Below are 17,711 nucleotides of genomic sequence, written 5' to 3'. Positions count from 1 at the left end.
GTGCACTGGTATCAGAGACAAAACCCAGCCAGAGCTTTCTCTGCACTAAACAAGGTGCTCTCCCAAGGTCACTGATTGCATCTGTCAATCCATATCATTCACCTTGAATATTAATGCAAGTGACAGTACAATGTGATGAACTTGTCCTATAATTGCTCCTGTTAGCCCAGGATTCTTGACCTCCTGGACTTCAGGGGATGCTTGGATTGTTTTAAGAAAGCATTTTTGCCATCATTATAATTTCACATTGTGGTTCTGGTTGTGTTAGGCAGTCAGAGATGATCTTCAGGCCATGGATTGATTTAGCAATGAGTGCAGCAGATGCTCTGAGAAGGTGAAATCTCTAGAGGGGATTTTTGAAAGTGATTCTATCTTCCTCCTGGCATAACTTGCACCTGAGCTCACTGTGGGAAGAAGGAATTCATCAGCACCTGTTAAGGCTCAAATAGAATGGAATCTGCAATATGAATAGTTCATGTTATCCATATTGGCAGATATGGCCCCTTGGGGGAAACTCCTTTTCACTCAAGACTGAATCTTTGCAATAAAAGCCTGGTGGAATATGCATATTTCTGGATTATAAGGAAAGTCCTGAAAACATCCCTGGAACAAATGGACTCTATTTATGTGGGCAATGAGTTTAGCTGTGTCATGGGCATCAGTGGAGAGTCCTTTGTGCTTGCAAAGGTCATTAAGCTTTCAGCAGTTCCTATCCAAATGTAGCAACAATGGGAATCCCCTTCCTAGGGAAGGGTTTAAAAAAACATCCCTCAAAGAGTTCCATGCAGGTGTCTAGTAACACCTCTGGAACAGGGAATGAGGAGCTCTTCCCTTGTTACAGACCAAAAAGACCTCATGTGGGCTTCAGACTAACACCCACTTCAGTGAAGTGAGAATGGACATGCTGGGAAAGAACAAAAGGCCATTCAGCTCTTTTTGAACTTGTAAAAAAAAAAGATTATATGACATGAGAAATAAACTGTGAGGATTTTACATGATGTATTTTCTCAGCTCTCAGCAACCAACCCTTGGTTTAGGGAAAATAGTAAGAAATTGCAAACATTCAGAAGACAGTAATAAGGAGGGGTGGACTGGAGGAAGGCACACAAACCAAAAGGAACGTGGTTCAGGACATTTGTAGTGAAGACACAGGTGACATCCAGCCTTTGGGCAGTGGGTGTTCACACTTGTGATAGACATAAAATCATAAATTGGAATAAAATGTGGGACATGTTAGCAACTGAAGGGCAAACCTGTCTGCTAGAAACCAGACAAGGGACAGGAACTGTGGATTACAGGTAGAAAAAGTTTCTTGAAGAGGGGCTGAGCTTTGTTGGATTTAGTGCATAAGAACAGATGCAATGAGAAGAGTGTCTGTCTGTGAAGGACAGGGAGGAAAGAGGAAAGAGAAAAGTGGGGTTAGGAATTGGCATGAACCAGCATGGCTCTGCTGGCTCTGACAGTGCTCTGATGGAGCTCTCCTGAGTCAGTCATGTATGTAGGAAGCAGTGTTAGTGACTGAGGTTGTATAAAGAAATAAATTAACTTCATGCTGACAATTATAGAGACTGACAAGGAAGGAGATCCATGCATCTGTCAGTTTGGTCAGAGGGTTTACCAACAACTAAATATGGGCTCTGAATTTAGGATGTGGAGAATATTGGCTTCAGTGGAGCCCTGCAAAGAATATTAAATGGTAAAGGAACAGAAGCAGCTTTAAATTGAGGCTGGAGATTTTGTTCAGAATAGACTCAATGATCCAAGTTGCTCTTCTGCAGTAAAAATCCTGACTGGCTTGCTTCTGAAATTCCCAGCACTTTGTGACCTAAGGATGTTGAGACATATGAAAACTGAAAGTGATGGGCAGTTGATCATCTGAATGTACCTGAATGTCAGGGAAAGTCTCAAACCAGAGTGAAAATCATTTGTTCACAGGAATGTGTGCTGAAGTCACTTTTTAAAATTCTGTTTTTAATAGACAAACCTGCCATTTATTGATTAGAAGAAGTCACCCTGTTACTCCTTGACATCCCATAACACCAGGACACTCAACTGTTTCTGCATTAACAAAATTATTGAAGAAATATTCTAAATCAAGACTTTTTGGACAATTTTCCGAAAGCTCCACGTAAAATCATAATGCTCTTCAAGCTATCATAAGCATTGATTTCCCCTTAATTTTAAACAGACTATGATGACAATAAAACATTTTAACTTTACATATTCAATAGCAATATTTTTATAGAGAACTCTCCAATTAGCTTGTGTGTTTTCTATTTTCTGCTTAATGGTGACAAATGGCATTTAATTCAGGCCAAAATTAACATCATCACAGAATTATGCTGAAGAAACCACTGGTTTACATTTGAACTTCACTATTTTCTTCTCAAAGAGAGGAAATATATTTCTGCCTGACACACTGGGTCCTCTCTCAAGTCAAGTCACATTCATTGAGTTTTAGGGAAGAAAATACTAACAATTTTAATGTTCCCATTCTCAATTTGGCAGTGGAAAATAACTGAATTTTTATGGGAAAAGGTTGGATTTATAGTAAATCTTTGTTTCTGACTGATGATAAAGGAAAGAATGATGTGATTATCCTACTTGATAGTGTTTAGGGAAAATAATGATGCATCTGTCTCTTTGATGGATTCCTGTTTTAGGCAAAGCTGGCAATACAGAATCCTGGGGATATTATTGCAATTTTTATTTTCCAAAATGTCTTTCCCAGTAAACAATTCTTCATTGTGAGAATGATATATCAAAATCCATCAGGCATGCATGGGAGAACATGTGTGTTTATATGTGTGTATGAAAGAGCAATTTTGGATTAAAAAAAAGGCAAACTTCTGACAGACTATAAGTCCATTAAAATGAAAATTTAGGCCCTTTGCCTGCAAAATGGTTAAAAACAACTCAACGGAAAGCCTTGAGAAGCACCTTGAAGCCAAATTTTTCTGTGTCCCATGAAGGGGACCATGTCCTGCTGTGCTCTGGTGTAGCAAACCAAAAAGCAGTTGAATTCAGCAACCACCACAGTCGCTCTAGGATCTTCCTACTGATTTGAAATTTGATATATTTTATTCTTTCCCTTCTGATTCAAGTAGGATGTGGGTTATGGAAGTTGAAGGTACTAGAATTTTTGAGAAGTTAAAGGGGTTTTGGTGAAAAGAAGATTTGCAGAAGGATAAAGCAGCTGAAGATTTTCAGACAAGCAAAGCACTGTATGTTTTGATTAAAACTGTTCTCAGTGAAATCATTAACATTGCTAATTAAATTGTCACTTTTAGATTTCATGATTAATAGGAGATGAATGGGAAAAGTCACACCTCTCCAGTCTTTTGCTCCAGGCATTTCAAGATTTCCTTCACAACCACAGAAGTTAGTAGCTACTGCCACAAGCAGCAACAGCAATGGCATCTGGGTTCCTTAGCTTTGCATTTGAAGTCAAATATTCCAACATTGAATAGAGTTTGAGAGTCTTTGAATGTTTGGGGGCACTGGAGCCCTCCGAGCACACCTGTCTAGCTTGGCCCCTCTGCTACCTGGGCAATGCATACTGAAGGCTTTTTATCCACAGGGCCATTTTGGGCTTCTCTCTCTCTCTCTAAGCCAGCCACTGATTTTCAGGAAATTGGTAAAAACGTATATTTTTTTATATGGTTGTCTTTGTGTTAAATTTTGATACTGTCTCAATTCTAAAATGTATTAGAATCAAGTAAACAGGTATTTAATATACTTAGATGCACACAAGAAGCTTTTCTCGGCAGGCAGGGTAGACAACAGACCATCTCCCCAGGTAGGAGCAATACCTGCACACACCATTTTCTTCCCACTGAGATTTAGGGCTTTCTCTGTTTCCTGCCAAAACTTTTGACACTGGATGATAAACTCACCACTGGCAGAGAGGCAGCCCTGCCTTGGGGACAGTGGATTGCATGCCAGCCTCGTAACCTTCTATGTCACCTTTGTTGGTGTTTTTTTGAGTTTTGTTTGGTATTCAGGGTTGTAAAACTCCTCCCTCGGTGCACTTGCTGCTTAGTGCCTGTGTCCTATTATTTCAGTTTGCCACTAACCTTTTGCTTCCTCTCCTCCCCTTTTTGTATAAAACCCTTGGAACAAATCAGATAATTGGGAAAGAACTGACTACTCTGCTGACTCATACCCATCAATAGTTCTCTTAACAAACTTGTAAATGGAGGATGAGTATTACTGCTGATGGTCCACAAGGAACAAAATAACTGCTCAATATTCAGATCAACAGCTAAAGAGAAGTGGCAATGGGGAAAAACCAAATACTTCCATTTGCAAATTGACTCAGCTAATGTAGAGCACTTCTAAAGAAAGAAAGCAATTTTAAAGCTTAGTCTTAGGCACTATCTGAATTTAAGCAAAAAATCTGCACACACCTCACTGCAAAATGCTCCCATGAGATAAAAGGGTCACTGTAAAGATCCATTATTGCACTTTCTCCACCTATTCACTCACTGTGAAGAGGAGGTGAAAATGACCTCTTGCTTTCTACATGGGAAGTGAAATTTCCTCTCTTTTAGCTATGCATTCCCAAAGGAGAAATGAAGTAATGTGATATTCAGAGCAGCAACATTTAACATTTCAGCCTGGTTGAATTCACAGCTGCTGCCCTCGGTGCCTGCTCTCACACACACCAGGCAGGAGGGCTGGCTGGCACTGCAGGCTCACAGCAGCTGCCAGGCTGGGGGAAATCTGCCTTTCCTGCTTACACAAAGGACTGAAGAACAGAGTTTCCTATGTTCAATCCCTCAGGCCTAGGTTTAGGCTCACCTCAGGTCAAGCAGAAAGTTCCTGTTACCCTCTGGGAGGATGAATGTCTTCTTTATTGGAGTTTTCCTGTGTAAAGGCTGTGGTGGTGGAAGTCCTTTCTAGCACAGACTGGAGGCCACCCTGAGCATGCACAGCTTGCTCACTGCTCAGTTTCACTGCTGGATGAACAACCCTCCTGGGTGGGGGCAGTGGAGGAAGCAAAGAGAGAGAAAATAACTCTGCTGCCAGTAATTTAATGCCTGCCTGCCATTAGTGCCTTCTCAGAGCAGGGAGGGTTTTTCCTCTCACAGGGAGGTTCCCCAGGCATGCCAGCTTTGTGTGTGTGGATACAATGCCAGGCTACCTCAGGGACCAGCCCAGGGTCTGGGATTTAACTAGCTGTGTACTTGCTATGTAATTTAGGGTTAGGGGGGAATTACTTGAGTGGCAAAATGTCAAATATAGAGACTTAAAATTATAGTTCCTGAAAAGGCTGTTGTTTATTTATTAACTCTGTTGTTGTTAAATGTATTGACTCTGCCTTTTACTCTTTGCTAACTATTTCACAAGATGAATTAAAATCACAGAAGAATCGCATATTCATGTTTTCAAATAGGTTTAGATATCACATGGATAATTACATTATTTCTACTAACTTGAAGGAAATGTTAAAATGAGAAGCTCATCATCGCACATGAGATGCTATTAATTATTTCAGATATAACCCATTGCTTAATGAGATCCTTTAGACTCTGAACATAGCTTCTGTTTGATTCAGAGATTTAGTCCCCCACTGCAGTGTAGTGAACACAGGTGATTTCTGGGGCCACACAGGACTAGGAGTGGCCCCATAACACAATAAATTCCAGCAGACAGTCTGGATTGCACCACATCATTATCACTGCCCCACAAAAAATGGAACCCAAGTTTTGAAGAGTGTCATGAGAAGACCTTGGCTTGTGAATACCAGGTTTGATCACACTGTGATTGGTTGCAATCTGAATCAATGATATTTGTTAAATAGAGAGTTTTGTACAGGGAAACAAGGGACAGGAGTTTGCAACTTCTTTTCTTCCTGGGGATTTTCATTGAACATTTTTTATTGTGATTGTGGGCTATATCGAGCAATAATTCATTATGGACCTGATCCAAAGACCATTTAAGTCAGTGAAGGAGATCCCATGTAATTCAGAAGCCACCATTCACTGCAGAGGGTTCTGGATCAACTCCAGCAGATATAAAGTCTGTTCTGGAATAACTCATTACCAGACTGTAGAGTAGCTCTACAGTATCAGTGTATCAGTGTGATCAGCACATTAATTCTGGAAATTTAATGGTTTTTTCTCTGTTTTGATTAAGACTTCCATGTAAATTTTTCCATCTGCCTTCATTAGATATGTTAAGACAAGCAGCTGTGATCCCCAGGGTTGACTTGGGTTTCACAATAACCACAACCAATGATCTGCTAAGAGCCAGAAGGACTCCATCCTTTACCCCTTTCAGACTGCACCTGGAGAGCTTGCATGGCAATATATTTTTTCTCCCATTAAATAAGCCCCATAGATTCATAGATACCATTAAAATAGTGCTGCTCTGGATGTTTCCAAGATCCATGATAATGCAGAGATCCTTAAGGTCCTTCACAGGAATTCAAGGCAAACAGCCAGAAAAAGAAAAAGAAAAGGAAAAAAAAAAAAAAAAAAAAAAAAAAAAAAAGAAGGACAGTTAAAAGTTGTTAAAAGTCGGTTCTTCTTTGTGCCACTAGGAAGAAAAAGAAAATCAAACGCTATGACCAGAAATGTCCCACAAGTGAAAACAAAAAAGCTAGTCTAGGCTGAAATTAAGCCCTCAGCTTCCTTCCCCACCATATTGCACACTAGCCCTTGTTGAACTGCCTTTTTGAAATTTCCACATCTTTTATTCTTCACCACCTCCTCTGCTGTGTTTCCCTTCATCTGCACATCATGCCTAATTCATCACTGGCTGCATATGCATTCATCCAGCAAGAGGTCAAGTCCTCAGTCTGCTCCTTGGGACAGAAAGGTTTATCTTTCTTTGGATACGAGGAACATGCACACATTTTTTTCCTCCAACAAAAGAATAAATATACAAGTCAACCTTTAAAAGAGTGGTGCATTTTAGAGGAAAATACTGGCTAGTTTGGACTTTAAATTAAAAAAAAATGTGTGATAAACCTGAAATTTACTTTAAAAAATCTTAATACAATTTTGAAGGGCTTCCCCTTTTAGTGTATCTAAACAGAATTCACAATGATCCTTGATAGACGAGATTGTCACTCCCTGTGTGGTTGGTTATTCACCAGCCTGCCCAGTAAAGACAGAAAAAAAGCATTTAAATATCATTCTAAGAGACCAAGTGGTTTCAGAGGAGAAGGGAACTGAGTTGAAAATTAAACTGCAAGAACCAAATTATGTCAAGCAGTGGAAGAGAGCTGTGTGAGGAAAATGTTGTTCCTTATGCATCTGTGCATGTTGACTGATGTGAGGTAGAAAAGATGTGTATTCCCCTTTCTAGTTTGTTTTTTGTAAGATAGTCTATAGTTTTGCTGTTTTTCATGTGGTTTTGCAACATGAAGTTTGAAAAAAAAAAAGTGTTTTATAGAACTGCAGGGGTAGTTTTATACAACATTGCTCAGTACTGTAAATTTGACTGCAGACCTAACATTTTGGACCTGTTCCTACTTTAGTGCTAAAGGAGATTGAAGTACTTAAGAACCTTATATATATAAATATTAGGCTTAGAAATCTCTGCCCTTAGAGGGATTTCTTCAGTGCTGGGGAGGCTGTTTATTTCCTTCTTTGCATAAAGAGCCATGGATTCCCCCCAGAGACCTGGTGCCAGCTCTCCCAGCAGCAAAGAGAATACTACTTGTTGGAGATCTCACCCAAGAAAATCGACTTTTTGTCTCCTCTGTGTAATTTACAGAATTCAGTCTTAACTCCAGTCAAGCTGGTGGAATATGGGCCTGGGTGTGGCACATCTCAGGTAATGCTGGAAACCAAAACACACAGCAGGTAAACAGAAATTTGGGAGAACCACACTGGAGGGACAGTTCAGGTTCTGAGATGTTTTAGCTGGTATCTAGGGACCAGATCTGCAAATATCCATTTTTACAGGCCTGTAATATTTCCAGTGAATCCTATTCTCTCTGCTTGCATGACTGGACAGTGTAGCTCAGACACAGAAGGGGACGGACAGCTTCTTGAATTGCTGGAACCCCTGTAAATGATATATGTCAGTGAAATGGGGAGACACAGAAAGATTGTGGGATCCCCAACCCTGGGAGTGTTCAATACTAGACTGGATGGGGCTCTGAGCAACCTGCTCAAGGGAAAGGTTCCCTGCCCATGGATGGGGATTTGGGAGAAAATGTTCTGAAAATCTCTTCCAACCCAAACTGTTTTATGATTCTACGAATTGTCTGTGCTGACCAGATCTGCTACAGGGCAATAGGGAGTCACCTCTGGATCCAGCCCAAGCAGAAAATCCAATGTTCTGAAACTGTCAGACTGAGCTGCAGCTGTGCACAAAGGAATCCATGATGTCCAGTCAGAGTTATTAGAGGGTAACTCTGCTTGGGCTGCTATGTGTCCACAAACTTCAGAAAAAAGTATAAAAAGTTATGCATGTTGACAAAATCTGTGTTAGGGCCTGGATACATCCCACATAATGCTGAGTTACTGTGCAGGAACTCAGGAGTTCTGAATGTACTTGTGCAGCAGCAGAAGTCTTACAAAGTGCTCCTATTAACTAAAATTACATTTTCTGCTATCTGACATGAAAGGGGAGACTTCCTCCAAATTATCTTCTGATAAAACACCTTGCAGCTTTCAGAAAGGTGCAAAATAATATAAAATTCACATCCTGTTCAAAATCTGAGACCATTAACTGAGACTGATTTCCCAGAATAGCTGAGAGAGCGATCACTCCTCCCGGACATTCACGCACAAGAAAACTCTTGTGGAGAAATAGATTGTCAAATCACTGAAGAAGGACCGGATATGGGCAGGTTAAATTTGAACTGTGCACCTACAATTTGAAACAATACCCATATGGGTCCTGAATATGGCTCATCCCACTGTGGGGATCCAGGAGGCAAGCTGACTTATTTCTCACAGATGCAGTTTAATTTTTCTTTTTTGCAGCTAAGTGTCACTGACTAATGAAAACGTATCAGCACAATCCTTGCAGGTTATTGTTCCATGTGGCTGTACTTCTTAGCTGGGAATTTGCAAGCAGGTCATGGCTGAAAGCAATATGAATGCACTTGGCTATTCAAATATTCAAAATATATCATGCTATATTTATTGGAAGCAAAGTCTGACAAGATTATATGTATACTAGGAACTGATAATGAAACATGGCATTGCATTGGCACTGGCTTTGTCAGCAGCAGAGAAATTACAAACTTTAAATATTTATATAGTAAAATTAAATGCAGCTATTAGTGTTTCCAAAAAGCATGCACTGCAGTGCTATAGATAGAAATGAAGAATAGAGTTTTGGAATATCTCTAACAGGACAATTTATCATTTGTGCAGAATACTTCCATGTCTGTGGAAACAGGGTCTTAAAGAAATTAGAAAAAGACTTGCAAAGAACCAACAAGGTCTGAACACAAAAAATGGATGTTCCTAAGGGCTTAAATACACAATGGAAAATGAATGTCATAAGTAATCCATTTTTCTGCATTGCTGATTTATTTATGTTGATTTAAAAACAGTAAGTACACATATTTCTTTAAAATGCTTTGGAAACCAATGATATTTATGGTCCTTCAAGAGATCATCTACTTATTTTCTTTTCATTAATTCAATTCTTTGAAAAACTATCACTTTGATGTTTATTATTTTTGGTGTGAGAAGATGAGGAATAAACAGAGCAACCCTTAAACACAGTTAATGGTGTTTCATCTCAGTTGCTTTTCTATGCTGGGAGAAATCCTGAAGTCCTGCCCAGAGCATGGAAAAGGAATCCTGGGAGCATTTAGGATGTGGGCCCATTACACCATTTCCTTCAGCAGCCTGATGGAGCAAAGTCTCCTGTTACAGTCCCAACTTCATCAGCCAAAAACCCAAAGACTCCTGTAGGGCTGGGATTTCTCTTCCCTTGTTCCCCAAGTGGGATGAAGACGTGGTCATTTCTGCCCAGAAATAAGAAAAGCCTGCTTTATTGCAACACTAAAATTAGCAATTTAAAGTCCTGGGAAGCTATGCATATTGATTTGGATTGTCTTCAGTTGTCTTGTCCAAGTTGTTGGTGTAAAATTTTAGTAACTTTTTGTGACAAGAGCTAAGGATAGGGTGTGGAGCACTGTGCCTCAGTTTATCTTCTGCATCTCTCTTTTGGCTGCTGGTTAATGTGAGCTCACTTGAACCAGCTGAAGAGGTGAACTGGGAAAAGGCCTCCTTCCTTCTAGGAGTGATGGCCACAGCAGTGTAAATCAGAATATTGCCACTGAGAGGTGCCTTCCTTTTCTCTTGCCCTGCACAGGCTGGGACCAGAACATCCAGCTGAGACCTAACCCAGCAAAATGAAGCAGTGCTGAGTCTGAAGCCAAAAGAAATCCCTGAACATCTCAGCACTCCACCAGGTGAACTTTAGCATCAGTTCAGAGAAGGATAGAACTGGCTAGTGGGATACTCTCAGGTTATATCATCTTAAATTGCTGGGGGAGCCCAAACTTGGTGTTCATGCAGCTATGACAGTCTTTAGAGATTGTTGCCTCCTTACCAGGATGGATTTCAGAATCTAAGCATTTGGTATGAATGATGTATGCAAAATGCTATTTTTTCCCCATCACTGTATATCTTGACTCTGAAAAACCATTGACAAAAGAAGAGGATGCATTTTACAAGGGTTTCTTATCACTTGTCATGAATTTGACAAAACATGTCTTGTGTATTGCATTTCATCACCTCAGAGATCAGACCCTTCCTGAAGGCTGTGGAAGAGCAAATCCTGCAAGCTGCAAAAAGGCAATGCACCCACACTTCTGCTGCATGGTCCTGAGGCTGTCCAGGCACTGGGCTCTGTGCTGGCAGGAGGGATGGACATGGTTGATCTGCTGGTTTTAAGAAAAGCAAGTTCTATGCTTAAAATCACAGTCATGATTTCTGAGCTCCCACCTACTGGTAAATGTACTGATATCATGCTGTATGTCTCACACACCACCAAAAGCTGCTGCTGGGACCTGTGCATATCAGTGATCCTCAGGTCTTCAAAGTTTTAGGCAGGCCAAGAAGCTTATTTAAAAGTAAAGGGACTTGTACTGAGCTTCATAACCTCTGAGCAGAATTTAGTCTGTCGTTCAATCTCTGTCTTTTTTTCCAACTATAAGCTTCAAGGCTTGAAAAAAACCCATTTTTTTTCCTTACACAGGCATGGAAATGCTATTGCTAAACTTAGTGCCTGTGGCATGACATACACACCACAAAGGAACAGGAGCTCAGGTTAATAGAACTCTATGGTGCCTAAGTTGCATATTTTGCTTCTTATCTTGCAAATAATTTGACAGCTTGCTTTGGTTTATCTTGGTAGATGATGATCATTTACAATTCTGAGGGTGGATGCCCCTTAGAAGATGAAATATTCATTCTACATTTTCTCCTCAAAATTGCTGTTCAGTAAGGGAAATACCATCGTACTAAAAAAACCCTGAAATGGTATTAGAAACATACTTCTGAAAAATTTGGCTGATTTCAATTTTTAGGCTTAATCATCCCTTTGCATTCCCATTTGAACCCAGCTGATGGATATTTTTCAGCCAAGACCTGTCTCTACTGTTTGCTCTTCCACAATCTAAGCTATCAACTTGATTATACTGAGCATCAAGCAGAGAAATCCAAGGAATTCAGAAGAGTTTATGGTCAGAAAATAACACAGCACTCACACCAGCAGCTGCAGTAATTATTTCTGTTGCACTAAAGAGCTTAAGTCTTGTCTTCTAAATTTAGTAAATGGGAAAGCCCAGGCAATAAGGAAAAATATATTTGCATTATGCATATTTTTCATGTGTAAAAGATTCTCTGTGGGAAATGCTGTGGTAGAACCGGTCATGAATACTTTAATGTCTTTTGGGAATTTGCAGTCAAATGTCTTTTCCATTTTAAGAAAAATCCTTCTTGGTTGAAAATGCCCCAGGATGTTTGCCTGATCCTGGACTGGGGTTTCCTTTTTGCCATTAAAGTGAAATATCAAATTACAATTTACAAGTAAATTAGCAGTCTGTAGTGATAGCAATATATCATCTGATACAAAGAAGCATTTCCAGAGCTCAGGGAAATAGCTCTGCATTCTTAAATGTCTGAATATTTCAAACACAAGAGTGTCAGCAACAGCATTTTAACCATACTTCCTAATGGGCAGTGGCAGGGGGAAGTGGAAGGATATTTCACATCCCATATTTCACATCACAGCAAAATTGAATACAAGCAGTGGAGCATTCATGCATTTTTTAGTACTTGCCATTACTCTGCAGAGAATTTAGTTTATTAAGTAATGGTTCATTTCAAGAAAAGTTACAATATTTCATATCAGATGTTGTTTTCCTGCAGAATTTTTCTGTTTTGTGGAGTTTTTTGGTGTTTTTTATTGTTGATTTTTTGGTTTTGGTGTTTTTTTGTGAGGAAGGAATGGAATATTTATAATTTTTGTTTGGGATTTCTGGTTCGTTGGGTTTTTGGGGGTTTTTGTTTGGTTTTTTTTTTTTTTTTTAGTTCTGTTAGGTTTATTTTTGTTGTTTTTCCTTTGTTTTTTTGCATTGTTTTCAGTTTTTTGGAGGGGTGGTGGTGAGGACACGCATACGAGCAAACCCTTGTCCAAACTGGATCAGGGCATTTTCAAAGGAAAAAAAAATAGGATAAATACAATCTTAAACTCTTGGTAATATTTAATTAGAGACCACATTTCAAAATAGCCCTTCAGAAATATATATATATATGTATAAGCAAATTATAAATGCTTATACTTTGATAATGAAAATTAATAGATTATTAACATGTTGCTCATCTATGAGAGAAAAAAATACAGTGATCAATATAAAGGGATAAGGTGAGTTTTATAGGTAATTTTATTGTAGAGTGTTTTTACTTTGACAGGCATAATGAATTCATTTCTTTTACTGCCCAGTGCCATAGATAAATGTGCTGAAAAAAAGGGCAAAGAGGACAAAGAATAGAAAATCTAAATTTCCTATTCCTTGCCTCCTGAATTTTTTTAAATAAACGTAACTTATGATGCACCTGTCACATTTTCTGTTAAAGAGTTGAGCTTTTTCTCTCTAGTTTTGTAAGGATTAAGAGCATCCCCACCACCTGGTGCTGGTACCTTTACTGTGGTACTACAGCACTCACAGCCTCTGATGTCAGTAATTTAATGTTGTACATAGGGCAGTAATTTCCAGTTCTGCTGAGCTTCTTTGCCTATACATGATGCTTTAACCCAATTTGGATGCATTCAGTGGAGAGGAAGAAAACATGCACAAGCCATGCATGTCTAAGGGGCTGAGCAGACCTGCATGGCAATGACACTGAAGCACTTCCCTGCCTTCATGTGAACTTGTGTTTTCCTCTGTGAGTGATTCCATTCCATACAGATTTTCTAAGCCCTTGCTTACTAGGATGGTTGGCTTTAGCTTGCTTCCAGGATATGATTGTAACCACACCCCAAAATACAGGAGTCTCTCAATCTAGCTCTTGAGTGGCTATGGACCATTTTAAAGTGGTTTAGACACTTTGAGCTAAATTTTTAATGGCATTTATGGAGCTCTGTGATGTCTCTTAGTCAAACCCTTTGATGATGATCTGCTTGTATTTCCCTTTCAATTCTGAGTGCTTCTGTTTCCAGCACACACCTTGGCTTTCCCCAAGCAGCCCCTGCCAGGGGCAATTTTCTCAGCCCTCCCTCATCAACAGCACCCATCAAAGCTGGCAGTGAGCAGTAAATATTTATGTGACATCAGATTTCAAACCCAATATGAGCACAAGCTTTCTCACTGAGCTTTTACAATAGCCTGAGAACTTTTCAGGAATGCTGCCTGCACATCTCTTGGAGATTTCCCATTCTTCCCCCTTGGGCAGAGGCAGAGACGTTTGTGTCACAGTGCCACAAACCACACTCATGCATGTAAGTTTGCTGTGGGTTTGGGTTTGGTTGGTTGGTTGGTTTATTTTTTTGGTTTTCAGCCAGGTTGCTTTGGGGTTTGTTTTGCACTTAACAGCCATAAGGAAAATGTTGTCCTTATCCCCTTCCTTTTGGGAGCTGGAGGAAGTAAAGCACTTTTTTTTTTTTTTTTTTTTTTTTGTATGACACCCATCAGCAGTGTCAAGCCATTATCACAAGGAACTATTTTGGAATAGCATGGTACTTTTTAAGTGTGAATTGGTAATACATGTGCATGTTGCCTATTTTTTTTTTTACAATGTGAGGTTTCAAAGCAAACTGATGAATTCTATGTGGCTTTCTATAAATCCATGCCTCATCCTCTCTAGAGTTTCGTCTATTTACTTTCTTCTGTGCTGCCTAACATAAAAGCATCTTTGGTGTTGAACAAATGCAAACAAATTTTACTCTTAGATGTTTCTCTAGGAGTGTGACAGAGAAAGATGCAAAATTAGCAGCCCAGATCATGCTATGAATGATACATTTCAAATATTGTTCCAGATCAATCATGTCTCTTGTATAATTGGGACACACAAAACAACACAATGAGATAACCTAAGTCTATCAACTTAAGATCTTGGCATATTTCTATTTGTTTCTTTATAACCTGCTCCTGAAACTCATTCAAATTCAATTAGGGTCACTTCTGTTTGATCAACTTATGCCTCTTTTTTTCTGATAATAGTAGTCTGTGAAGAAAGCTTTAAATGCAATAAGTATCTAAAAAATAAAGGTGAATCAAATCTTCCAACATTAGTACCTTTATTTTCCTCCTAAAGCAGGGAAAAGGGGCTTAGGAAATTTTTTTTCCCATCTCTCTTCTTGAAACCTCAGCATAGTTTTCACTTCCTTATAATTCAGAAATTGGTTATGATACATTTTATTACTTCTCCCTACTGAGGAAGCAGGAGTCTGGGTGCAGAAAGAAGTCTGCAAATATGCATGCATGCTATTCTATTAGATATTATTTTACTTTATAGAGTTTATGTTTTCATCACAGCTGTTGGCTAATGAATCAGTTGGAAACAAGGCATACTTTGGTTGAATCAATACCATTGTTGCAAATATCCACCTACTAATTCAGCCAGTAATTTTCAGTGGATATAATGTTCATGACTGATTTGCTTAGCATGCCAAGGCCACTTATCTATGTTAAATGCAGTGATTTCCTTCTGGTGAGTAAATGATCAAAATGTTTTATGCACAACAGTAAAGCATAATGAATTTCAGGTATCAGATTTGGATCTATACCTGCTGTTTAGTAAAATAGACTACTGAGATATACTTACTAGCCCATGAGAATGGTACATATATTTGTGATTAATCAACATTTAAAGCTTTGTTAGTCAGAGAGATCTGAGGTCTTATTCATGCAGATGCATGCACATTAATTCTTCCATAATTTAACATATGTTGTAGGTTGAAACCACAAAATCATGGTAAAAGAGCAAACTAGTTCTTCACAGGATGTCTGTGTCATTCAGTGCATTAAAACAGGCTTTGTTTGCTTATGGGCAATTATTCAGCATTGTGTTTTCCCTTTCTCGCTCAGTGTATATTCCAGCCATATTTATTGCACACAACACAGTCTTGCTTTTCAGACAGATTTGTTCAAGTTCTCAAAGCTTTCCTAAAGCTTTGATGCCAAGTTTTGAAGCCCAGTAGATGTTTCCATAGGCCTTCATTTTTATGGAAGATTTCATGCTATGTGGGCCCAAAATAATAAGAGATACAAATCATCCTGTAGAATTGACTTCTGCTTGTAATTATTTCCCAATCTGTTAATGTTTGTGCCATCTGAAAGCAGTACCAGCAATGATTCATACTTTCTTCCCTGTGATAAGTGAGAATATTTAAAAGCACCAAGCTAAAAGCAAATCTTGGGCTGATTTGACTATTGACAATCCCTTTGGGAGGTGATTTTTTTTCTATTAATCCTGTAATTTGATAAGTATCATTCAATCAGTTTAACTATCCATTTATAAAAGGCTACATTTTATTTCATGTAAGGCTATTATTTTAAGCAAATAGTATTAGATAAAATACTTTTAGAAATCTGTTGCTATCTATCCTTTCTGCCAGTTTAGAACTTCATCTGACTGAGAATTTTTTTAATATTGCCTTCGAAAATCAAATAATAAGCTACAATTTTTATTGAGATTCTTGTCAAAGTGATGACATAAGCGTGATTGAAAAAAAAAATCTCAAAAGAAAACTTATAGTGTAAATGGTGTGGAAATGAGGTTCAAAAGCTATTGAATTTTTTTTTTTTCCATAACCCCTAAAAGTAATTTTCTTTGCTGTTTTCCCAGAAAAATGGATATTTTGTTCTTTCTGCAACCAGCTAAAACAGGATTTATGATCAGCTTTAAGCAATTTTATGAAAAAAACCCCAAAGTATCCATGAAAAAATCAGCAATTTTTTCCACGAAAGGTCAAATAAGAAAAGATAATTGATCTACTCAATTATGCATTAACAGACCTGTTCAACAAAGTAATTTGCAAGTGCCCTCTGACTATTATTGGTTGCTAGGGCTCACCCAGTTTATCAAGAACTGACTCAGATAAAGGAAAACAGCAATTTTCAGTCTCCTAAGCTACTCTGACATGCCATTTGTTTACTTTTTTCTGACATGAATATATGCAGTGGGCCTTGAGCAATTCCCATCTGGAACCCTTGGACTCAAGGTCAGCATGGATTGCACCTCATCTTTGGGTGTCTTAGGATCCCCAAGAATGCAGTGCCTGACCGTGGGGCTGAGAAGGAGGGGAGACTTTACCCTATAGCAGAAATGGTGTCTGTCTGTCTGCTCCTGAGAGCTCAGTCCTTCTCTGCCTCTTTCCCAAGCCAAAGGAAGCCCTACCACTGCTACACTTCAGAGTGGTCCCACAGCCTCCTTGGACGGGCACCTGGGAAAAGGGGACCATTTCACCCTGCTGGTTTATGGGACATGATTGTTTTCTTACATTGGTTTCTGTGCCTGCTATATCCTGCTGGAACTTTGGCTGCTCCAGTTGCATCACCAACAGTAACAGGAACACAGCAATGATGATTATATCCTCTCAAATCTGATTTGTAGCAGCTAAATCCAATTCTATTTAATTTGAAGATTTTATCTGAGCTTTTACTTGCAATCCAGAGACTCAAGAAGCAGAAAATGGCTTACCATTAATTATGAATATCTGTGAGAAACAGAAATCCAATGACAAATTGTGCTGCCAACCCCCCTTTATGCCTAGTACACATTGGTCATGCTTATTTTGTTCCCACAGAGTGGTTTGTCTGTCATATTCCTATCAGTTTCTTTTATGATCGCTTTTGGATTTATATTATTTTTGATTAGCTCATGTTTTAGATCATTAGTTCAACAAATAACCTGTAGCCCAGTGACAGATAATCTGTGTTGAGTGAGCATCATTCAACCAAGTCCTGACAATTCCCCCTGATTTAGTTTTTAATAGTCATTTTAAACACTTTAAGAAAGAGTTAAATGAACATGAAAATTGTTCTCAGTTTCAAATTTTGTAAATCCATCATCTATTAGACACCCACTCTGGGCTCCATCATGCTAATCAATCATTTTGGGTAAGTTATTACATTTGCATTACGTAAAGAGATAAACACTTTCATTTTTCAAGTGCTGTTGTACCTGTTATTCTTTCTTGCTTGCACAGACAATGATCATAGGAATAGGTTAATACCAATTTCTATTTAAAAATTGACCTTTGAATGCCGTTAATTTATT

At 38.8% G+C, this 17,711-nt stretch overlaps 1 long non-coding RNA gene across 2 annotated transcripts in view; it reads right to left on the bottom strand.

The window, feature by feature from the left end:
• LOC135445204 (uncharacterized) overlaps window positions 1-17,711 on the bottom strand; it is a 305,400-nt gene that overhangs the window by 36,239 nt on the left and 251,450 nt on the right. The window contains exon 10 of one of the 2 annotated variants that reach the window (XR_010439483.1): window positions 5,382-6,420. The exons of the other annotated variant lie outside the window; for it this stretch is intronic. This is a non-coding gene — a long non-coding RNA (uncharacterized LOC135445204). Of the gene's footprint in view, window positions 1-5,381; window positions 6,421-17,711 lie in introns of those variants that run through there. 2 annotated transcript variants of the gene reach the window in all.

This window comes from Zonotrichia leucophrys, chromosome 1, assembly GCF_028769735.1.
Source record: "Zonotrichia leucophrys gambelii isolate GWCS_2022_RI chromosome 1, RI_Zleu_2.0, whole genome shotgun sequence".
Classification (NCBI taxonomy): Eukaryota; Metazoa; Chordata; class Aves; order Passeriformes; family Passerellidae; genus Zonotrichia; species Zonotrichia leucophrys.
This window is presented reverse-complemented; position numbering and strand designations above follow the sequence as displayed.